This window comes from Musa acuminata, chromosome BXJ2-5 (assembly GCF_036884655.1).
Source record: "Musa acuminata AAA Group cultivar baxijiao chromosome BXJ2-5, Cavendish_Baxijiao_AAA, whole genome shotgun sequence".
In the NCBI taxonomy this organism is placed as follows: domain Eukaryota; kingdom Viridiplantae; phylum Streptophyta; class Magnoliopsida; order Zingiberales; family Musaceae; genus Musa; species Musa acuminata.
In genome coordinates this window covers 28,010,658-28,036,747 of record NC_088342.1, presented here as the reverse complement: position 1 = coordinate 28,036,747, position 26,090 = coordinate 28,010,658, and positions in this window count along the sequence as shown.

Here is a 26,090-nt window from a genome sequence, read left to right as displayed (position 1 = left end):
AAAACTTGTTACTCAAAGAAACCTTAGAAAAATTTGAGGTTGGTAGCAAGTCTTTGAACATGATCCTTACCAATAAGGGTCGCGTTCATAGGAGAGGTATAATTGGATTTGTGAGTAGCTTTCACTAAAATCCAACCACCTTTATTAAAGGAGCAACCTTGCATGTTTCACCTGACACCAAATGTAAATTTTATTGCAAACTCGGACATATTACCTATAAATGTCCACTTAAAAGATGTAGTCCACATATATTGATTTGGGTTCCTAAAAAAATCTCAAATGACTCAATACAATATGATAAGATATGTATATCGATTTTTGAGGCACCCAAGGCCAAATGGATATCTAAAAATCATCCTTTTTTAAGAAAAATGTACAATTACAAGCTAGGAGCAAGAGATGGTACCTTGATAGTAGATGCTCAAGGCATATGACTGGAGATTCATCTCAATTTTCTAAACTCACTAGCCTAGACGAAGGATATGTCACCTTCAAAGACAACAACAATGGTAAAATCATTGGCAAAGGAACCATATATGACAAATCTAATCTCTTTATTTAAGATGTATTGTTGGTTGATGGCTTAAACCATAACCTCTTGAACATTAGTCAATTGTGTGATAAATGATATATTGTTAAATTTGAATCTAATGCTTGCATTATTGAAAAATCATATAAAAACACATATATGATTACACTAAAATAAATCTTTCAAATCTCATCTAAAAAACTTATGAGAGGAATTCCTCACATTAAATTTGTTAAAAAAAATGTGTGTGATGTATGTCAACTAAGAAAATAAATAAAAGGTAGTTTCAAACCAAAAAATCAAATAAGCACCTCTAGACCATTGCGATTGATCCATATGGACTTGTTTAGATCAATTGCTATATCAAGCCTAGAATGTAGCAAATATGTCTTTATTATTATTGACAATTATAGTAGATATACTTGGATTTACTTTTTAGCACACAAAAATGATTGCTTTAGGTATTTTTCTAAATTTTATAAACTTGTTCAAAATGAAAAGAGTTTTATGATTTCGTCAATTCGAAGTGATCACGGTAGTGAATTTCAAAACCGTGATTTTTAAGAATTTTATGAATATAATGGATACAACCACAACTTTTCTACTCCAAGAAATCCTCAACAAAATAAAGAAGTAAAAAGAAAGAATAAAAACTTACAAGAAATGACTAGAACCATGTTAAACGAATATAGTCTACCCAAATAATTTTGGGTCGAAGCCGTAAATATAGCAGCTATGTCATGAATAGGGTTCTAGTAAGTCCATTACTTTTCAAAACTTCTTATGAGTTGTGAAATAACAAAAAAAACTTAATATTTCATATTTTAAAGTTTTCATGTGTAAATATTTTATTTTGAATGAAAAAGATACCTTAGGAAAGTTTGATGCAAAATCCGATGAAGAAATTTTTTTTGGTTATTCTTCTATTTCAAAGACTTTTCGAATCTTCAATAAAAGAACTTTAGTTATAGAAGAATCAATTCATGTTGTTTTTAATGAAATTTTTGAAGTTAAGAAAAATGACTTTGATGATGATCTTAATTTTGATACTTTGAATTTAAATTAATCTCCCTCTCCATCTAGCAACTTGAATGTATTTTTTTCAGAACCTTTTTTACCGAAGGAATAGAAGTATGTAAATGCTCATCCTAAAGAACTAATTATAGGAGACACATCGAAAGGGATTCAAACTCATTCTTCTCTTAAGAATTTTTATGCCAACGCTGCTTTTCTCTCCCAAATTGAACCTAAATACATTGACGAGGCCTTGAAAGACGATTCATGGGTTATCACAATGCAAGAAGAGTTGAATCAATTTGAGAGAAATGAGGTATGAAAGCTTGTTCCGAGTCCAAATGACCATTTAGTTATTGGTACTAAATGGGTCTTTAGAAACAAGCAAGATAAACTTGGTATCGTGGTTAGAAATAAAGTTAGATTAGTTGCTAAAGGTTTCAACCAACAAGAAGGTATCGATTATGAAGAAACCTTTTCTTCTGTGGCTTGATTAGAAGTCATAAAGGATGCTCCTTGCCTATGCTAGTAGTAATAATTTTAAGTTATTTCAAATGGATATTAAAAGTACATTTCTTAATGGCTTTATTTCCGAAGAAGTTTATGTTGAACAACCTCCCAGATTTGAGAATAATAATCTCCCTAATCATGTGTTTAAATTGACTAAATCTCTCTATGGATTGAAACAAGCCCCAAGGGCTTGGTATGAGAGACTTAGCTCATTTCTTATTAAAAATAATTTCTCTAAAGGTAAGGTCGATACTACATTATTTATCAAAAATTTTAAAAATAATTTTTTTATTATTCAAATTTATGTTGATGATATTATTTTTGGTTCCACGAATGAATCTATATGTGAATCATTTGCTAAAAGTATGAATCTTGAATTTGAAATGAGTTTGATGGGGAATTAACTTTCTTTTTAGGCTTATAAATCAAACAACTAAGTAATGATATATTTCTTAGTCAAACAAAATATACTTTAGATTTTCTAAAAATATTTAATATGGATAGCTCAAAGGCTATCAACACTCCTATGAGCACCTTCACTAAGTTAGATATTGATGAAAGTGGAGAAAGCTTTGATAAAAAAACTTATATGGATATGATAGGAAGTTTACTATACCTCACCGCAACTAGACCGGATATCATGTTTAGTATAGGACTTTGTGCTAGGTTTCAATCTAATTTTAAGATATCTTATCTTAAAGCAGTTAAGATAATACTTAGATATCTTAAAGGAACCACAAATCTAGGATTATGGTATCCAAAATTTGAAAACTTTGAGCTAATCACTTATACTGATGCAGATTTTGCTAGATGTAGATTAGATAGAAAAAACACATTCAGAATATGTCAATTTTTAGGACACTGTTAGGACTCTAGCTAGGAGAGTCCTAATTGAGAGAGACATTCATGTAAAACCTACCTAAGCCGACCCCTATTAAAGAGGTGAAGAGGCCGGCTAGGGTTAGGAGGTTGTTTCTTAGAGAAGAATAAGGAGTTGTAAAGGAATAGGAGTCTTGAATAGGAGTCATATTAGGAGTTGGTTAGAAGTAGGAGTCTTGAGTCGGAGTCCTATTAGGAGTTAGGGTTTAGAAGCCCTATAAATAGTCATGTATTCCTCCTCTTTTCATAGGCAATAGATGAATCTTTTCTGCAACCTTTGAGCAGCAACTTGGAGGGAGGAACCCCTATAGAGTTCCAAGGAGGCCGATCCCCTAAAGAGATCAACCCTAAGTTTAGAAACTGTAAGGGTTCTATCACCTAGTATCAGAGCAGAGCAGCGTTCTTGGCGTCTCGCTGCCCTTCCACAGCCATCCATCAACCCTCCACAACTGCCCAAAGTAATTCCCACAATTGCTTAAGAGATTGTTGCCAAATTCTGCCGTCATCTCCACCACCACGGATCATCCTTTGATCTCCCCGTGAATTGCAACAGGTTCTGGTTTCCTACCTTACTACTGCTGCAATTTAGTTATCCTTATTTGAAAATCTTAAAAAAATTATTCCTATTTTGCTGCATAAACTTTTCGTCATAAAGTTTTCATCTCTACGACGAAAGATACATCGTAGAATTCCAACCGTATAGCACCGTCTGTTTGATCTTGCTACTGTGCTTTTTCTATCCAAATCTCTACGAAATTTTTATAACTTCTTTGAGATTTCCTAACAGAAGATTTTCTTTGGTTTTGTCAAAAAATTCTCAATATAAACCATTGGTATTTTACGTCTAATCTGTTATACTTGAAAATCTGCACTGTAAAATTTCAGCCGCATAGCACTATTTGTTTTATCTTGATACTACATTGTTTCTATCCAAATCTCTACGAAATTTTTATGATAGCTTTGACACTTCCTAACAGTGGAATTCCCTTTGGTTTCATCAAAAAATTCTCAATATAAATCACTGATCTTTTACATCCAATCTGCTATACTTAAAAATCTGTGCTGTAGAAAATTTCTGTCGCATATTGTTGCCTTAACCCATCTATTTGCAATCTTTTTTGAATGAAATTTCTTATACACTTCATAGATCATCTTGGCTTCCATCTAAGTTTGATCTATTAAGAAATTCATCTTTAAAAACGATTTTGTGTTACTGTAAATTTTCGTCGTAACCTGCTGAAATTTCTCGACGAGAATTCTGCAATCGCAACTTGCACCAATTTCCTTACTGTTATATTGCTGAAATTTTTTTGATTAAATTAGATATCCTTGCTGTCATAAACTGTGATTTTGCTATCAATTCCCTCCTCAATTCTCTCAAGTTTTTGGTGGAAATTACGTCGAGAAACCGTTGTTTCTTCGACGATAATTCTACTCTTACAAGACAGGACATACTTGCTGCAACTTCCATTTATTTCTATCAAACCTTTGCTACCATCTACCACAGATCCAAAACTTTCATCTACAGCCCTAAAACTCCACCAAACCAAAACCTCAAATTGCACCCAAAATAGCCACAAAACAAGCCTAAACCATAGCCTACATCCACCAATCTACCAACCCTTTCGACCATCACCTCTCTCAACCAATACATGCCTTTAACCCGACAACATAAGAGAGATCTTAACATCATAAATTTGGCGGCATATACTATAGCATCTGAGGAGGTAATCAATGCTAAATTCGAAGCCTTCGAGGCGCGAATGGAGGATAAGATTCAGACGCTCTTTATCGAACTCAGATTGGGCCGACCACTAAGCCCGAAGAAATCACATCAAGGAGAGAGCTTTGCCCAATCGCACCAAGCCCAAAGATATGACTTCCAAGAGAGGGGAAGCTCTATGACCGATCGCAACTATCCACGCATGAGATTGGACTTCCCTAGATGGGAAGAAGGAGACCCGATTGGCTGGATCTCGCGTGTGGAGCGATATTTTCGGTACCACAAAACCGCAGACGCATCTACGATGAAAATTGTAGCTATACATCTAGAAGGGGATGCCATACAGTAGTTTGACTGGTTTGAACACACTTATGGAGTCCTTTCATGGTGACAATTCAAAGAAGGACTGCTGATCCGCTTTAGACCAACCGATTATGAGAATATTGACGGACAACTAGCAAAGATCCGACAAACCTCCACCATTCAGGAGTACCAAACCAGGTTTGAAAGGTTATCTAATCAAACTCGTGATTGGTCTCAAAAACAGCTATTGAGGACCTTTATTGAGGGCTTGAAGCCGGAGATCCGAGGAGAAGTTAAAGTGCGACAACCGTACACGTTTATGGCAACCATCTCTTTCGCACGACATCAAGAGGAGCAATTGAACCATGAAGCTCGGAGGACTAGGGTCACTCCTCAACCAACAATATTGAAGTCCTCAGCCCCCCCTACTATAGACCGAGTCCCTACACCAAAGAGGTTAATAAGAGAAGAGCTTCGGGAGCGATATGCGAAAGGGTTATGTTGGCATTGCGACGAGCCGTGGAGCCATGAGCATCGTTGTAGTAAAGGGAGACTTCTTATGATTGAACCAATAGAAGAAGAGGTCATTGAACAATTAGAAGAGAACCTTAAACATAAAGAAGATGCAAAAGAAGAGCCACAACCGACTGACGTTACAGTACACGCACTAGCCGGCTACTCAAACCCGCAAACGATGAAAGTTGGAGGCCTTCTCAAACAACAACTGATCACTGTTCTCATCGACATGGGCAGTACTACTAACTTCCTAAATAGTAAGCTTGCTGTTCGGATGACATTACCTATCGAGAATCGCTGCAGGTTTGATGTTAAGGTCACCGACGGACGGATTTTGAATTGTGATCGTAAGCGCCCGTATGAGAAACTATTGTTGCAGGACCAAGAGATAATTACAAATTTCTTCCTTCTCCCTCTTAACGATCATGAGGCCATGCTCATAATTAAATGGTTGACGACATTATGTGATGTTTCCTGGAATTTTATGAAACTAATTATGAAATTTTACAGTAAGGAGAAACAGATGATATTGCACGGGAAACGTGGGGGCGACATAACAACGATTTGCACACAACAAATGGAGAAGGTTTTGCATAAAGCATGTAGCGACTTTTTGGTACAACTTGAGCAGCAAACTAAGGGAGAGACAACAGAATTTAAAGATCCAAATCTACTTCCTTTGCTTGCTGAATTTTCAAATATATTTGACGAATTGCGCAACCTACCTCTTACCTGTCGGCATGATCATTGTATAATGATCCTTTGTAACATCCCCTATTTTTTTTTAAAAAAAGTAAATGCTTGTTTGAAAATATGAGGATTATTTAATAATTTTTTATTAAATAATATTATATTAAAGTTTATGGCTAAGGACCTAAGAGTAAATATTAAAATTTTGATATGATTTATAGAATATTCAGAATTGAGTAAATAAAAATAAAATAAAATAAAATAAAATGGAGGACATGTGTCATTAACAAAGATGAGCCACATGCATTTATTCTAAAGTTGACACCTAAACCCCCATGCATGCTTACCACCTCACTATTTTAGCATGAGCCAAACCTAAGTAATTTAAGGCACCATTAAAAAAGAAACTTTGCAGCCAACGTTAGTTTGAGGAGAAGAAGAAGAAGAAGAGGAAACTTTGTTTGAGGTTTTGCATCAACTCCCTATATTTGGGAATCAAACTCATCTAAGGCAAGTGTTCTAACCTCTTCCTACAGAATTCCTAATCTCTGTTTTCTTTCTAATTCTTCATAATTCAAAAGATTTCAGCTTAGTACCAAACCTTTCTTTCCTTTTGATACAAAGCCATGAATCTGAAATTTTTTGGTAATTTGACTTCTATACATTGTTTTGGATCTAACTTTTAGCACTAAACTTTGATTTAGGAAATCCCTAATCCATTTGAAAGTAGACTCAAATATCTTTATTTTGACACTGAGATTGAATGATTTGGAGTTTAAATGCCTACTAAGACTTCTGTTTCAATTAACCCTACAGATTCTGCAAAATAGGAACTGAAATTTCTGACCTTCTGTTACTAAATTACTCATAACTCTCTAGAGAAAATTCTGAATTATACAAAGCTTATTTTTTTGGAAACTGGATTTACTTATCTTTCTTTTGACACATAATTTGGAAATTTTGAAGTATGTTTGGCTTCTGAAACATCTATTTAAATTGATTCTATCAATTCTGCAAAACAGAGATGATCAATTATGACCTTCTGTTACTAAATTGCTCATAACGCTCAAGTGAAAATTCTGAATTATGGAAAACTTAGTTTTTTAGAAACTAGATTCACATATCTTTCTTTTGACATCTAGTTGGAAATTTTGAAGTATGTTTGCCTTATGAAACATCTGTTTAAATTGATTCTATCAAGTCTGCAAAACAGGGATGATCAATTTTGACCTTCCTTTACTCTATTTGTTGTAACTTTCTGTTAAGAACTCAAAAAATTATAAATCTGAGTTCATCTGAAAATAGATTGATACAGCTTTCCAATAACACCTATTTTTAGTGATTTGGAGCATGGTTGGTCACTCAAACAATTCAGAAAATGTACCATTCAAATTCTGTCATAATTGAAAACTTTGTTGGGTTTTGCCTATTCAATTTTCATCCTATTGGAAATATGATTTCTGCTAAATTCTTCTTCAATTGAGCTTTATATTAGTCCTTTGAAGTTCTTGTATTGTTCATCTTGAAATTATTGTATATCTTGTTGAATCTCGTATTTTGATGATGAAACTACTTGATATATGTTTATGATTTAATCTGCGTTTTGAGTGACGCAGGGTTGCTTCAATCAGGATGAGACAATTAAAGCAGGAACATCATGTTGTGCCGGAGGAACATGTCAGAAGATTGGACGTCGGGCCGGTGGATCGGTCGACGTATCGACAGAAGGCTTCGGGCCGTGGACTCGGGCATCGGGCCAAGAAGAGCGGGTATTGTGCCAAGGATATCGGAGTTGCGGAGTCAACTAGCCGATTGGGCAATAGGCTGCAGGAAAGGACGATGCGCCGAAGAATCGGACGAAGCGTCGAGGGACCAATGACATGCCGGACAACTTGGTTAATTGCTTAGGATTAATTGTCTCGATCGAAGTTTTTGTTTTTATGTGTGCAGGATTAACTACAATGGAAGAAAGACATGCAGCAGGAGTTGCGCCGGAGTCATGACAATGATCACGTTGGGAGTTCGAGAGCTCGACGGAAGTTCGGACAGTCGTCGGAGGTTCTGCGGGAACAAATCCGAGAAGTCCAGAAGCTTGCCAAAGGAGCTCGTCGGAACTTGCCAAGTGGATCGTCGCAGTCCAGGAGTTTGCCGGAAGTCCGCAGGAGCATCACCGAGGGTTCATCGGATGATCGACGGAAGTTCGCCGGAAACTCGCCGAAAGAAGCGAGTGACACACCGAAGCAAGCTGCAGAATATGTCTTAGGAAATAATCGTAGTTAGCACTTTGATTAAGTTAGAAATAGGAGGTGATCCCATTAGCTTAATCCTGGGGCAATTGGGCCCCTGAAGAACTCAAATTGGGTCGAATGGTTCAACCCATTCGGACCCAGGTTGCTGTGGGAGGTGCAACCGCCCAGGCAGGGAGGTAGCACCGCCCAGGCTATGTCTCCCAGCGAGATTGGGCGGTGCAACCGCCCTAGCCAAGAGGTGCAACCGCCCAGGGCTCAGTCTCCGAGCGAGACTGGGCGGTGCAACCTCCTCTGTCAGGAGGTAGCACCGCCAGAGCTCAAGTTTCGAGCTTTACCAGGCGGTGCAACCTCCCCAGTCAGGCGGTGCAACCGCCTGAGCTTGGTCTTCGAGCTCTGGAAGAGAGGTGCAACCGCCCCTGACAGAGGTGGCACCGCCCAGAGGCTCAGTCTTCGAGCTCTGCCAGGCGGTGCAACCGCTCCAGTCAGGAGGTGCAACCGCCTGATCCCAGAATTCCGGGATTTGAACGTTTTGAGCTCCAAATTTGAACTGGGTTAGGGCCTATAAATTCCCCACTCATTCAGCACTGAATGCACAGAACACACACTCGAAATCTTGCTATCTTTCTGTGTTTCTTAGAGCTCAAAACTGCTAGTTCTCCTCTTTCTATTCTTCAAGTTTGAGTTGTAAAGAGAGGAGAGAAAACTTCTGTAAGGGTTGTCTCCTAAGCCCGTCAAAAGGAGTGAATCTGTAAGAGGGTAGTTGGCCTTCGCCTATTGAATGAAGGCCTCTAGTTGACATCGGTGACCTCGTCGGTGGAGGAAGCCAAAAGTGGAGTAGGTCAAGACTGACCGAACCACTCTAAATCTCTGGTTTGCTTTTATTTTGAGAACTTTATCATTACTGCAAACCTCCTACATAGCTACTACTCTCTGCGCTTTTACGAACGAGTTTCTTTGCAGTTTACGTTTACGTTTTGATTCCATTTATAACTGTAAACTGCGCTTAGACGCAAACTGTGTTTAGACGCAAACTGCGCTTAGACACAATTTGCGCTTAGACGCAAACTGCGCTTAGACGCAATCTGAGCTTAGATGCAAACTGCGCTTAGACGCAATCTGCATTTAGACGCAAACTGCATTTAGACACAAATTGCGCTTAGACGCAAACTGTGTTTAGACGTAAACTGCACTTAATCATAAGTAATTTTAGAATCGGCTTTTGCATCAAAATAGTTTTTATCGAACGAACGCAGCTTTCGTTTTTAATCGCTGAAAGATTTCTGCTGCACTAATTCACCCCCCCCGTCTTAGTGCTCTCGATCCTAACAATTGGTATCAGAGCGGGGTATTTCTCATTTCGGATTTACACCCGAGAGAAATGGCTCTTCAAGAGGGCTTTTCGGTCTTTCGTCCACCGTTCTTTAACGGATTGGACTACACTTATTGGAAAACTCGAATGAGAGTTTTCTTGATTTCTCTAAATCTGGATTTATGGAATATCGTTGAAAACGGTTTTCAACTTCCCTCTAAACCGATGAACGAATGGTCGGATTTAGAGAAGAAGTATTTTTCTTTAAACGCAAAGGCTATGAATGCCTTATTTTGCGCTTTGGACAAAAATGAGTTCAATCGGGTTTCTTTGTGCGAAACGGCTTTCGATATTTGGCGCACTCTTGAAATCACACACGAGGGAACTAGTAGAGTCAAAGACTCGAAAGTAAATATTGTACTGCATGATTTCGAGCTTTTTCATATGAAACCAAGCGAAACCGTTGTTGACATGTACACCCGTTTTATGGATGTCGTCAATGGTTTAAAATCACTTGGTAAAAGCTTTTCGGATTTTGAACTCGTTAACAAAGTTTTGCGCTCACTTTCTAAAACTTGGGATTCAAAAGTAACTGCTATTCAAGAATCGAAAAACTTGAACCAATTTCCACTTGAAGAACTAATTGGTTCATTGATCACATATGAAATGACGTGCAATGCACGTGAAGAACTTGAGAACCACCTTCCAAAGAACAGGAAGGATTTGGGACATAGAACATTTGAAGACCACTCGAGCATAAGCTCAAGTGATGGTGAACTTAAACTACAAATGAAACAAAAATTAAAAAGTAAAAAGAACGGAACTACTTACTTTGAACGCAAGAAGAAGAACAAAAATTGGGATGAATCGAGCTCCTCCGAAGACGAGGAGAAAATCAACAAAGGCGAGGTGGCAAACTACGCCTTTACGCCTTTCGACGCTGAGGTAATCAAAATGCCTTTAATTTACTTTGAAATTACATAATGCTTTTTCATAATGCATTTTTCTTTTTTAATTTTCTTGAAAATTGCATGTTTAATAACTTTATAATGAAAATACAAAAAATTAGGAATCTTGCTTATCATTCTAGTAATTTTGAAAATAATCATGAAAATTGCATGTTTATGATAAACAAAATGATTTTGATTATAAAAAAAAAACCTTATGAAATCATGCTATATGTGGTTGAGAAGTAATAATGTGTATCATGTCGATTTCCATTGTTATTTCTCGATTTTGAGTATATGAAATCATGTTTAATTTGAAGTTATGATTAATGAGTATATATTTGAAATTATGATGATTCTTGATATTTATGGATTGTCGATTTTCATGATAATAACAGTGGCTTTAAAAAAAAATTGATGTATGTTTTCATAAATGAAAAGGCATGCTAACATGAAATCGACCACTTAAAATGAAACACTTAAAAAGGGAAAAATATATTATCAATGAAATCATGAATCTATTTATGTTATAAATTTTGTGAGCCATAAAAATGATTTTGATGATTCAAATTTGAAATGAGTTTTATTAAAATCATGATCTTGATTTTTCTCTTGAATGATTGTGACTTGTATTCCTTGATATGATTTTTATGCAATTCTTTGTATTTATGAAATATTTATCTCATCACCCAATTATTTCTTTTTCAATATTCCTCAAGTGATGATATGAATGCATGAGATATTCATGAATTTATTTTGATGTATGCAAATGAGAAGCTTCGATCATGCATGGTAGAATGCAATGTGACAAATTAATACCATGATGATTTAAAATATTTATGATTTAGAATGATGCATATGCTTTTTTTTATGATGTGTATCATGAATGCTTTAAATGATAAATGTTTGGAATCATGATTAAAATGAAGTGATAAATACTTAAAAAATATTGATTTAATGTTCGGTATCATGAATACTTCATTATCATACATTAAAATAGTGATAAATATTTTGAAAATAAATGATTGTATCATGTTAGATGATTTTATATTGTGCATGATAAGCTATAAGTGGTGATTGAAACAATGATTGAAATAATATGAATAATGATTTGGAATCATGCATATAATAATGAGTTTATATGTTTTGAAAATGTGCATGTTTTAATTTGAAAATATAATGATGCACAAATGAGATTGATACTAACCTTTGTCATGATTTAAAAATTGATGTAAAGGGTTTTTTCCCTTCTTTTTGACAATGACAAAATGGGAGATAGCTAGCTTGCACAATTCAAGAAGAAAGCAAAAATTGCACTTCTCAAAAGAGAAGAAATTGCTATCTTGAACATCACCAAGAAGTGCTATCTTGCAAATCTCAAGACACACAAATGCAATCATGCAAAATTTGTAATTTTGCACATCATTAAAATTTATGATGCTTTGGTGATTATGCATGTTCTAAAATGTTATAAAATTCACTAGCTTGCATGATGTAGAACTTAGCTATATTGAACATCACCAAGGAATGCTATCTTGCCTATCTCAAGAAGCAAAAAGTTAACTTGCACATCTAGCAAAACTTATATTTCAAGAAGCAAGAGTTGCTTTCTTGAACATCTCAAAATTGCTAGCTTGCGGGCCTTAAAATGTAGAAATTTTTTGCTAGCTTGAATATGGTAAACTTGCTATCATACTACCATGATGATGAGCATACCTTATCTTCATGATTATATTTGAAAAACTATGGCAAAAATCTGTCCGAATGATTAAACCTGTTAAAATTATTTTTCGGACTTTTTTTTGATTAAATGATCAAATCACTTGATTGCCATAATGATTTTACACAATTACTTGCCATGATTACATGTTGGAAATTATGTGCTTGAATACAAAAATTTCCATGATAATAAGCATGTTTTACCTTCATGATTGTAAATGAATATCTCTAGTAAAACCCTGTCCGAATGTATGAAAGTGCCAAATTTCATTTTCGGATTTTCTTGATCCTAACAATTGGATTTTCTTGATACATTATCCTCTTCCGAATTTAACAAGTATATGTCATATCAAGTTTAATTCACATCATTGATTTTTGACATATGGAATCATCTAGCAAATGCACTTATCATGTGAAAAATATTTTTCGAGAAACATATTTGATGATTCCCTCTTATAAAAGGAAGATATTTTTATATACAAGGATTTGACTCACTTACATATCTTAATCCTTGCAAAAATGAAGTGTGCTTTAATATCTTATCAATTTGAACTTCATATATGGCTTTCCTCCTTCATGTAAAAAGATAACAAATAAAAAGGAAGAAGCAATAAAAGCTATCTCCATGTCATGTTTTCCTCGAGATGTTTGCATAATTGGTATCCTATCACTCACTTTTGGAAAATGACATGAACCAACTTATGGCAACGCACTTATATTTAAAATTTGCTTATATCGTTCTCCTTGTTGTTGATGACAAAGGGGGAGAAATATATAAATTGATACTATGAGTGCCATATTTGAAGAATATGAATAGATGTCATGAATGCCATATTATGATGAGATATCAAAAGCAGCATTCATATGAATAGGTGCTATGAATGTCATATCATGTTAAGATATCAAGAACTTAAATCACAATTTTACATATTGATATCTTACTATTTGATAATAGCAAACTTGCATGATGATAACAATAGAAATTATGTTTTTCATGCAATGAGTTCAACTTATATCACAAACACTTGATTGTGGTACTTCTCCTTTTTGTTGATGACAAAGGGGGAGAAGTATGTTGATGACATGACATTTTATGCATAAGTTTATGATGACATGTTGCTTGGATTTTTTAATCCAAGAGTTTCTATCAATATGACATATTGATAGGGGGAGTTTGTTTAAACTCTGAGAGTTAAGGTTAACTCCGTTTATGATGACATGATGCTTAGATTTTTGAATCTAAGAGTTTCTATCAATATGACATATTGATAGGGGGAGTTTGTTTAAACTCTGGGAGTTAAGGTTAACTCCGTTTATGATGACATGTTGCTTAGATTTTTGAATCTAAGAGTTTCTATCAATATGGCATATTGATAGGGGGAGTTTGTTTAAACTCCGGGAGTTAAGATTAGCTCCGTCATCAAGTAGTTGTCATCATCAAAAAGGGGGAGATTGTTGAATCTCGTATTTTGATGATGAAACTACTTGATATATGTTTATAATTTAATCTGCGTTTTGAGTGACGCAGTGTCACGGACAAACTTCTAAACAAGGTGTTTGATGTAATGCTTATGTATGTCCGTGTCTTTTGGCATGTTCATGCCTTGTACAGAATGTAAAGGGGCGGCCGAAGGCTTAATAGTCCCATTTTAGTTGGGTTGGTGGCCTCTTTAGGCTTGTAAATAAAGATTGTGTCATGTGGACACGCTCGAGAGCTTTTTGGTCTGTAATGGACCATTTTACCCTTTGTTGTGCCACTGTTCAGAGCTTGTAAAGTCTGTTTGTAATTTGCTTTGTCTATGAAGTGTTTTTCGGACATGTTTGCTTGTGGATCCCGTTTGAGGCGTTCTCTTTAACCCGTTCTCTCTTTTGTTGGTCCTAAGGGACAATGGGAGGCTTCGGGGAGGCTGACCTTTGCGGACGGACGCGCAAGGGTGCCGCACGACTTAGGCAAAACCAGCTAAGTCCGTGTCATATGGTATCAGAGCGGGACAAGCACTCATAGAAACACTTGACATGCAAACGTGGGGGACCTAGTGGGGCTGCATGGAGGGCAGTCAGCACACGCGCGACCGTTTGAGGGAAAACGGGCATGGAGATGTAGGGAAAAGAGTCGCTCAGAGGAGCGGGCATCTTACATTGGCATTCAGAGGAATGGCCAACCCTTCGCGCAAGAGGCACCACGAGAACAGGCAAGCTTGGAAGAATGCGGAGCGCACAAAGGTTGGGATGACTGAGTTTGAGCTACGGCTCAACGTTGACAACTTTACTTGATGGTGCTCAAGGCAAGCGAGGCGCTTGGCAAAGGACGAGACCATGCAAAGTGGAATGAGTTGCTCAGCGACCGAAAGAGTTGTGCAAAGCTCACAGAGGTGAGGGGAATTGCTAACTCGAAGAATTCGGTACTCATGCATGGGCTTGTATGCGGACGATGGATTGTTCGTGGCCATCCCAAGGCGACCGAGTCTCGGCGCTATGGAGCATTGAAACTTTCTCTTCGGCATGCGAAGGATACGTCCGGAGGAGGCTGAAGTGTGCAACGAGTTCAGCATGTTGCTAGGCCTTGAGGGGTGCAGTGGTGGCTGTATTGACGTGGAGGCGCAATCTAGCAAGTGCGTTTGCAGGAGGCAGAACAATGCACAGTTTATTCTGCAGATCGGAGTAGTCCAAGGGGATGGTGGTCTCCGAAACGAAGAGAGATGTTGCTCCAATGGGACAGTTATCCAGGAGGGATAAGTCTCGGCTCTCCAGAGGGAGAATCATGTGAGATGGACTTCACATGTTGAGGAGGAGTACCTCACAAACAACAACTCCACGAAGCTCAATGGACCGAGCAAGCAGCGAGGAGTTGTCACATGATCTCGCTCGAGAGAATGCATGGGTGGATGCATTGCGAGATCAAGTGGGGGAGCGACCTGAAGCAACTTAAATGAAGGCACACTTGGAGTCGATGTGGAGATCGGACTCAAGGGAGGGCTGACCTGTGGAATGGTGGGCACGAGGGCCACCATCGACTCAATGCGAAAACGAGGAGCGGAGCAACTTGGGCGTAACTTGGTGAAGTACCCAAGCCGCATGAAGGGAGCCAGCAGAGAAGTTGGAACATGGAGCAGAAGCACAGTGCTTTCCTTAGACAGAGGTCAAAGACATGAACTCTTGCAGAGGCAAGAGTAGGATCATGTTGTTCCATGGGTCCTTCATTCTGACGGAGCGGACTCATCTTGCATGGTGCCAAAGACGAAGGGAGCTTCTAGGCACATGCACCTTATCTCGGAGGAGCATTTGATGGAGGAACTAAGGCGACTCAATTTGCGGAGGCGAAGTTGGGTTCAGAAGGCCTTAGCACGGGGCAAGAGGACGCAGAGGCGGGTACTCTTGAAGAATATGCCACAATGTTGCCATTCAAAGTTGCCATGAAGGAAGCAGTGCGCAGCGGAGATTGTGTTGGTAGGGGCAGAGGCCCAGGATCCAGACAATGGTGCACAAATTACAGTGAAGTCGGTGGACTTCGGGAGATACTAGGCGACGGACTGTCCTAGAGCGGTGCTTCATCTAGGTGTGACCCAAGAGTGGGTGGATGAAGGTCGATTGCCAAAGGAGCGAACAAAATCGAAGGTGGAGGAGACCCTGCGATGTATTGGCAGAGGCCACACATGGAGGGTTCACAATTCGAGTTTATTCCACAAGGATCAGAATGCAATGGAGATGTCACCAGGAGGCGACATGGTGCAGCGGATCGTGGTGGAACAGTTCGTGGCAATGCGACACACACGACACTGTCCCGGGAGGGACTAGATCATATGGAGGTATGATCGGGAGCTACTGGGAGCTCCGCTTTGGTGAACCACACGACGGCAAGAAGGGCTATGGATTCAAGGAGTGAAGGCCATGGTACCGCAGAGGCGGGTCTTCCGGGCGTGCACCGAATTTTGCATCGGATGAAAACCTTGGTCATCAGCATATGGGGGCTGGGTTCCACCAAGGGAAAAGTTCGAATGCAAGTACCAGTGAGTCCCATGAGAGGGACTTGATCATGCAGAGGTATGATCGAAGCAGCTGGAGAGTTGGACTGCTCCAGAGCTCATATTCGCTTAAGGGAGCCTGACAAGTCAGAGGACAAGGTCGAGTAAGCGAACGTTGCTACCAAGGAAGCTAAGGAGAACAGAATCGGTGCAAACCCTACAATGTGATGGCAGAGGCCATGCATGGGAGTTGCAGTCTGTCTTTCCATCGACCAAACAGACTGCTTGGAGAACACAGAGGTGTTGAAGTAGGAGGTCGAAAGGGGCGAGGAAGCGACGACAAGTCCTGAGGGACTTAGCTACCCAAAATCAAGCAATCAGTGAGAATGGAGGTGGACTCAGAGGAGTGTCACGAAGGCATATCTACTGATTGTGAAGAAAAGGGATGTAGATGCGAGGCGACGGATAGTAGGGCCATGGGCATGGCAGCGCCATGGTACCGCAGAGGCGGGACTTCCGTCAAAGTCATTGATCCCTTGCTCTCACGGAGGGAGAGCGCTTGGTCGTGAAAGGGGCCGAGGAGGTGGAGCATGCAGAGGCAATCTCCAAGTACCGAGACAAGGCTGAAGGGCAGAGGCCAAGAAACTTCGTAAGACCGGTGTCAACAAGTTTCTCATCAAGATAGCCGTAAGTGAAGGACTTCGGGTCATGCAAGAGTGCACGACCAAGGAACGAAGCAGGCAGTACGTGGTGCTGTACCTTTGCTACTCAGTGGAGTAGGCGGCAGGGTTGATGGAGAAGACGGTACAATCTTAGAGGCGACCTCATCTATCAGAGAATTACTCCAAGTTGGGGTGAAAACTTCCTGCATTCCAGAAGTTCAATGGCATTGAGAAGGTGAATCACAGTAGCTAACTCAACGCAAGGAGTGCAAACACTTCAAGTGCTTCAGAAGTGTGAGCAAAGAGCAGGCGAAGGCCAGTAACCAGCTCGATGCATGAAGTACAACCTCGAGGAGGCGGGCGAAGTCAAGTAACCTTTGCCTTCTCAACTCTTAAGAGAATGGGCGAAACCGAGTACCCCAGTTCTCTTATCTATCCAGCAGAGGAGCTCTGCACAAGTTCAAAGACCCTTCGAAGATAATGGAAGACAATAGTTGTCAAATCCTCACCAACGGTGATCAGTGCTACTGAGAGTAGATTGTCCGCTTCATTTCCCAACGAAATGCCAATCGAAAGCGGAAGTGATGCGAACCTACTTGGATGTGACAACTAACTGAAAGAAGAGTCAATGAGCAGATTTTGTGGAGGAAGGACCCAAAACTTCAGAAGTTTGCGAGGCGATGCTCGTTAAAGCTCCAACAAGCATCCACCCAGTTCAAGCAGCATGTGGAAATTTTGAGAAACTGGCGCAGTAAGAATGGTCTTTTCCTTCATTTGGTGGATCCGCAGGAATCAACGAGGATCAACACAACTCAGCCAACCCCACACCAGAGTCAGAGTCATTGGCGAGTTGAAGCAGCATGGCGGATCAAAGGTTCGACTACTCAAAAACAGCAGCGGAGAGCAGCTGGGAGCCAGGAGGCGCATTGCAGCTGGAGCAGAAGATTGAAGACTTAGCAAAGGCGAAGAGTTGCAGTGTTCACAAAGGCTTCGACGAGGACGTCGAAGGGATAAGTGGGGGAGAATGTCACGGACAAACTTCTAAACAAGGTGTTTGATGTAATGCTTATGTATGTCCGTGTCTTTTGGCATGTTCATGCCTTGTACAGAATGTAAAGGGGCGGCCGAAGGCTTAATAGTCCCATTTTAGTTGGGTTGGTGGCCTCTTTAGGCTTGTAAATAAAGATTGTGTCATGTGGACACGCTCGAGAGCTTTTTGGTCTGTAATGGACCATTTTACCCTTTGTTGTGCCACTGTTCAGAGCTTGTAAAGTCTGTTTGTAATTTGCTTTGTCTATGAAGTGTTTTTCGGACATGTTTGCTTGTGGATCCCGTTTGAGGCGTTCTCTTTAACCCGTTCTCTCTTTTGTTGGTCCTAAGGGACAATGGGAGGCTTCGGGGAGGCTGACCTTTGCGGACGGACGCGCAAGGGTGCCGCACGACTTAGGCAAAACCAGCTAAGTCCGTGTCAGCAGGGTGCTTCGATCAGGATGAGACAATTAAAGCAGGAACATTATGTTGTGCCGGAGGAACATGTCAGAAGATTGGACGTCGGGCCAGTGGATCGGTCGACGTATCGACAGAAGGCTTCGGGCCGTGGACTCGGGCATCGGGCCAAGAAGAGTGGGTATTGTGCCAAGGATATCAGAGTTGCGGAGTCAACTGGCCGATTGGGCAATAGGCTGCAGGAAAGGACGATGCGCTGAAGAATCGGACGAAGCGTCGAGGGACCAATGACATGCCGGACAACTTGGTTAATTGCTTAGGATTAATTGTCTCGATCGAAGTTTTTGTTTTTATGTGTGCAGGATTAACTACGATGGAAGAAAGACATGCAGTAGGAGTTGCGCCGGAGTCATGACAATGATCACGTTGGGAGTTCGAGAGCTCGACGGAAGTTCGGACAGTCGTTGGAGGTTCTGCGGGAACAAATCCGAGAAGTCCAGAAGCTTGCCAAAGGAGCTCGTCGGAACTTGCCAAGTGGATCATCGCAGTCCAGGAGTTTGCCGGAAGTCCGTAGGAGCATCACCGAGGGTTCATCGGATGATCGACGGAAGTTCACCGGAAACTCGCCGGAAGAAACGAGTGACGCACCGAAGCAAGCTGCAGAATATGTCTTAGGAAATAATCATAGTTAGCACTTTGATTAAGTTAGAAATGGGAGGTGATCCCATTAGCTTAATCCTGGGGCAATTGGGCCCCTGAAGAACTCAAATTGGGTCGAATGGTTCAACCCATTCGGACCCAGGTTGTTGTGGGAGGTGTAACCGCCTAGGCAGGGAGGTAGCACCGCCCAAGCTATGTCTCCCAGCGAGACTGGGCGGTGCAACCGCCCCAGCCAAGAGGTGCAACCGCCCAGGGCTCAGTCTCTGAGCGAGACTGGGCGGTGCAACCTCCTCTATCAGGAGGTAGCACCGCTAGAGCTCAAGTTTCGAGCTATGCCAAGCGGTGCAACCTCCCCAGTCAGGCGGTGCAACCGCCTGAGCTCAGTCTTCGAGCTCTGGCAGAGAGGTGCAACCGCCCCTGACAGAGGTGGCACCGCCCAGAGGCTCAGTCATCGAGCTCTGCCAGGCGGTGCAACCGCTCCAGTCAGGAGGTGCAACCGCCTGATCCCGAAATTCCGGGATTTGATCGTTTTGAGCTCCAAATTTGAACTGGGTTGGGGCCTATAAATACCCCACCCATTCAGCACTGAAAGCACTGAACACACACTCGAAATCTTGCTATCTTTCTGTGTTTCTTAGAGCTCAAAACGGCTAGTTCTCCTCTTTCTATTCTTCAAGTTTGAGTTGTAAAGAGAGGAGAGAAAACTTCTGTAAGGATTGTCTCCTAAGCCCGTCAAAAGGAGTGAATCTGTAAGAGGGTAGTTGGCCTTCGCCTATTGAATGAAGGCCTCTAGTTGACATCGGTGACCTCGTCGGTGGAGGAAGCCAAAAGTGGAGTAGGTCAAGACTGACCGAACCACTCTAAATCTCTGGTTTGCTTTTATTTTGAGCACTTTATCATTACTGCAAACCTCCTACATAGCTACTACTCTTTGCGCTTTTATGAACGAGTTTCTTTGCAGTTTACGTTTACGTTTTGATTCCATTTATAACTGTAAACTGCGCTTAGACGCAAACTGTGTTTAGACGCAAACTGCGCTTAGACGCAATCTGAGCTTAGACGCAAACTGCGCTTAGATGCAAACTGCGCTTAGACGCAATCTGCATTTAGACGCAAACTGCATTTAGACGCAAACTGCGCTTAGACGCAAACTGTGTTTAGACGTAAACTGCACTTAATCATAAGTAATCTTAGAATTGGCTTTTGCATCAAAATAGTTTTTATCAAACGAACGCAGCTTTCGTTTTTAATCGCTGAAAGATTTCCGCTGCACTAATTCACCCCCCCCCCCCCCCCCCTCTTAGTGCTCTCGATCCTAACATATCTAAAATTTATTATGTAATACTTTGTTTGCATTTCCTTGTCTGATAAAGGCACATGCATATCTTCGTTGTTCCGCATGTGCTTCTGATATGTGTCAATGTTATTGTTCATACTACCCTTTTGTACTCTGGTGTCTTGTGGGATATTGTGAACCTTTGCCAGAAATGGTAAAGGGAGTTATGCTTAGAGCCCGCGATTGCTCTGCCGGCCCCATTGACTTCACTCAAACATGGGTGGATGGAGCTCCCAAACGTGGGAGACTTATGCTTGGTGGTCATCCAGAAATGGATGAATCACATTATGTATGTGGTCTCATAGCGCCCTCCATGTTTATTGATATGATATCCAAAGCTTTGTTTATGAGTTCATATTATGCTTTGGATAAAAATGGAATGCATGCTACATCAAAAATGACATATAAGCTTGTGTTTATTATTCGGTTCACTTGTTATACTTTGAAATGTTTCGTATATCATTGTTATGCTCCCAAACACTCTTACACCTTTGATATGCTCCTAAATGCTTCATATGTCATTTAATACATGCCTAAATGTTTCTTTTGCCAATGAAATGCTCCAATTTCCTTTCTCCTATTGTTATGTCTAATGCCTATTTTCGAATGAGGTAATCCTTTGTGATTTTTTTATATCTAATGAGATGATTCCAAATAAACGCTTGTATTTATGCTTTTGTTATCTTGATACTAAGCCTACTTGAACTTCTCCTATCGCCATGGATACGTTAGTCGCTTGCTGAGCTCTTTATGCTCACCCCGTTGCTATATAAATTTTTCAGGGTACCTTGTCACGCACTGAAAAGCTAGAATTGGGTTGAAGCAGTGAAAGGCTAGAAGATTTTTGAGCTAATCTTTTTTGGATGATAGGTTTTTTTTGTTGTATAGTATACTTTACTGTTGATGTAATGTTAAGGATATGTTGATACTTATGTGTTGTAAAAGTTTAAAGGATCGCTCATGTTTATGGAATGATACGTTTATGTTGTATAAGGATAAGAACTCATGGTAAATAATTATCTTTTTATGATTGTATATATTTCTACGATTATGGATTTATGTTGTGGTTGATGTTTAGTTGAGTTGCCTTTAGATTTTGTGAATCTCTAAGTGAAGTGGATTATGATTTATGTAACGTACAGGTTTATGAATTGTGAATATCAATTTTGAATGATTCTTAGTATCCTCAAATTGTTAGATTGGATCCTGGATTAAATTGATAATGAATTATCATATTATTGATTTTAGACAAGGTCACACCTCCTGAATGTGAAAATTCGGGGGCGGGGGGGGGGGGGTGTGACATCCTTCCAAGCAAATCTTCAGCAAATGCTCAACCATATCAGTATCCACATCTCCAGAAGGATAAAATAGAAAGGATTGTAAAAGAGATGCTCGAAACAGGAGTTATTCGGCCAAGTTGCAACCTCTACTCTTCACCGGTGCTACTTGTACGTAAAAAGGATGGAACAAGGCGAATATGTTGATTACCGAGCTCTCAATGACATAACCATCAAGGACAAATACCTTATTCCAATAGTAGATGAATTGCTAGATGAAAGGGAGCACAAATCTTTACAAAGTTAGACCTTTGATCCGGGTATTATCAAATACGAGCGTACGAAGAAGACATACCGAAAACCACCTTTTGAACACAAAACAACCACTACGAATTTTTGCTTTCTTCAACAGAAGGTGGAATATCTTAGGCATATCATATCAGAGGAAGGTGTGGCAGTAGACCCCTTCAAAATTGGAGCAATGCAAACCTGGCCGACCCCGAGAAACATAAAATTTCTACATGGCTTTCTAGGTTTAACAGGCTACTACCGCAAGTTCATGAAAAACTATGGAAAGATCAATGCACCACTTACTTCCTTACTGGAAAAAGATGTCTTCCAATGGTTGGATAGAGCCTCCGCTTCTATGATGTGAAAACTATATTTCTTCATGATAACTTAGAAGAAAAAATTTACATGGAGCAACCAGAATGTTTCAAAGTTAAGGGAAAAAAAAATCTAGTTTGCAAGCTTAGGAAAAGCTTATATGGACTCAAATAAGCACTCAAACAGTTGTATAAGAAGTTTAATTCCTTTATAATAAACCAAGGGTACAATAGAACCATATTTGATCATTGTGTGTTTATAAAGAAGTTTTCAGATGATGATTTCATTATTCTCTTGCTATATGTTAATGATATACTGATTATTAGTCATGATGCTAGTAAAATTGAGAAACTTAAAATAGAACTAAGTAAGTTTTTTGGAATGAAATACTTGGTATGAAGATTCTTTATGATAGAAAGAATGAGAAGATTTGACTATCTCAAGACACTTATATTAAAAAGGTTCTTGAAAGATTGAACATGAGTAAAGCCAAAGCAGTTTGTTCTCCACTTGCAGGTCATTTCAAGCTTAGTTTAAAACAATATCCTACAAGTGAGAAAGAAAAAAAAAATGTCCAAAGTGCCTTACTCATATGCAGTAGGTAGTTTAATGTATATTATGATTTATACTAAGCCAAATATAGCTCATGCAGTTGAAATTATCAATCGATTTCTCTCTAATCTTGGTAAGGAACATTGGGTAGCAGTGAAATGAATATTAAGATATCTAAGATGTACTTCTAAAGTATGTTTATGTTTTGGAAGTGGTGAACTTGTACTAGAGGGGTACACAGATACAGACATAATAGGTGATACAAATTCTAGGAAGTCCACTTTGAGGTTCTTAATGACGTTTGTATGAAGGGTAATCTCTTGGTAGACTAAGTTATATAATTATGTTGCTCTATTAACTATAGAAGTATAATATATAGTAATTACTGTAGCATGCAAGGAAGCTTTATGGATGAAAATTTTTTTACAAGAATTGAGCTTGAAACAAGAATGATATACTGTTTACTTTGATAGTCAGAGTGTCATCCACCTCTCCAAGAATTCAACATATCATTCTAGATACAAGCATATTGATGTAAGATATCATTGGATTTATAATGTACTTAAAATGAAAGAATTGCACTTGAAAAATATACATACCAATGAAAATGGATTAAAAATATTAATAAAAGTCTTTGTCTAAGGAGAAGCTTGAAGTATGTAGTGAAGAGCGGGCTTAGTACAACCCACCATATGTTTTGAAGCTTTTGCTAGATGATCAAATAATTAAACTTTATCGATTTTGACTTAAATTTTATATGAAGAATCCTTGTAATAAACTCTACAATCTTAATGGTACCAATATGTAGTTTATCATTTATAAGGTGCTTTTCTTCTATACCCACTTGGTGAGACCTAAAATTTTTTTTTCAAAAAATTTATTTATGATAATGATGATATATTATTGTTAAGCCAATATCTGTACTTTTGATGTTATATAATCCTCTAGTTATTTTGGATGAGACTTATTATAAATCTATTATCATTATTGGTGATAATGGAAGTATGAAGTGGACTACGTCTCATAATTTTTTTCGCATTGAGTTTTGCATGAAAACATTCAGAGTCTCACTTTATGATTGATTCATTATTCTATTATTTATGCTACTATCGTTAATATTTATTTTTGATAACAAATTAATATTTTGATAAGAAATCTATTTTAATACAGAAAGAGGGAAAATAATTATTCCGTTATAATATTTTTTTCTCAAATGATATCACTTATCTTTGGAATAGAAAATTTTATTTTTATTTTTATTTTATTCTTGAAATGCAATTAAGTAAGAGAATTCTTTATGTCCGTTAGCTTTTTACAACGTGTTTTTATTTTTATCTATATTTTTTATAATTTTTTTATGATCATAAGCTTATTTACATCTTTTTCTATAGATATTGAATAATACTCTTAGGATAGTGAATTGCACCTCTACAATATATATATATATATATATATATATATATATATATATATATATATATATATATATATATATATACTTTACTCAAAGTATTAGATATGTATCGATGCTATATAACTAATTTTTCATTTGATCCTCATATATTTTAATATTATTCGCATATTATAAGATTAAATCGGATATTATTGGTATAGAAATGTTCAAATCAATTTGAATCGAATTACTAAGAGTCGAATCGAATCAGTTATGAAAGATGGATTTGAAGTGGTTTCCGTTTGGATCTATCTAATAGAATCAGTTTAATTTAAAATATATATATCTTGAAATAAAACAATTGATCATGGAATCAATTTTGAATCAATTTCCTTAGTTTTCTTATTGGTTTTGAACACTCATATCTCTATAACATCTTCCGGTCGACAGCCGTCAGATGGAGTAACAGGTTATACCCACGGCGATATCATCTAGTGACGGGAATGAGGATGGAAGTGGAGCCCGCCATATCTGTGTTGTTGGGTATCCGACGTGTCAAAACAGAATGTGAGTCATGGTATCGGCTTGGCTGGCTTTATCGGGGCGAGACAAAGGTGAAAGACACATTTAGCGAGGAGGTGATTTCACAATGCATACTGATCTCCATCGATGAGAAGAGGAGCCCAAAAAACCATCATCTATGGGTGGGTAGCTTTTATATATTTGTCAGCCAAAGGTTCTCTCTCTCTCTCTCTCCTTTAATTTGTAGATCCCATTATTTGTTCATCAAATAGTTTTAAAAATTTATGCCTTTTGTGTTGGTCAATTCCTTAAATGCCAAGTGATTTCGTTACTTTCGGATCGTTATAATTACGAGCGATTTTACGCCAATCAGAAAGTCATCAACTTGACCTTTACGCAAATGTGAACTGCCATATATAGTCATACATTCTATGAAAACCTTTTTTTGTTTTTGTCTTTTGGTGAACGTTCAATCATTAGAACCCTAATCACTATGACCCTCTTAGTAAGGAGGCACCATTTCTTTTAGAGAGAGTAGTTATCTGGCAGTCTCTACTTATTTGTCTGTAATAATTTCGAGTATATGATGTTTATTTTTTTCGAAACATGACATGAGCTAATTTTGCACCATACTCGAGCATTTCCTCTGCCCTCACGCCTTAAATTATTTATTACAAAAATACTTTAAAAGTAAAATAAAAAAATGAAAAAAAAATATTAATATTTTTAAAAATATTTATGATTTTTTTTTTTTGAAGCCGACAAGTGCCCTCTGCAGTTTCATCCAAGGGTCAATAATGCCCTCGAGTTTTTGAGTCTTCAAGGAACATAAATATGGTTTTAAAACTTTTTAAAAAATTATATGCAATTTTAGTTTCGTATATTACTCTTAGATGTCACCTCGTGGGAGCCACCAAGAGGAGGGCTGTTGAGTGTTGACTCATTGGATTTGCATGTGAATAGGTTAAGACTTCCCTTTATGATCTCCGATCCATTGGGATTAATTGGCTTCTCTGCAACCATATATCTCTGCAAAAGAATAGGTTTTCTTCGATTTACAACCATATATATATATGAAGCGCCAATTAATTAACATAATATGCTTTAAATATAATGTTTTTCTCTGTTTCATATAAAAGAAAGTTATGTTTTAGCCACCCTCTAAATAGAAGGAGAATAACTTTGCACGAATTCATGAGAAAAATATCCTTCATTTTGAAAATTTTCTAACGTCATCATTTATTTTTGTCTAATATCTATAATACTCTTAGTTTGATAGCTAA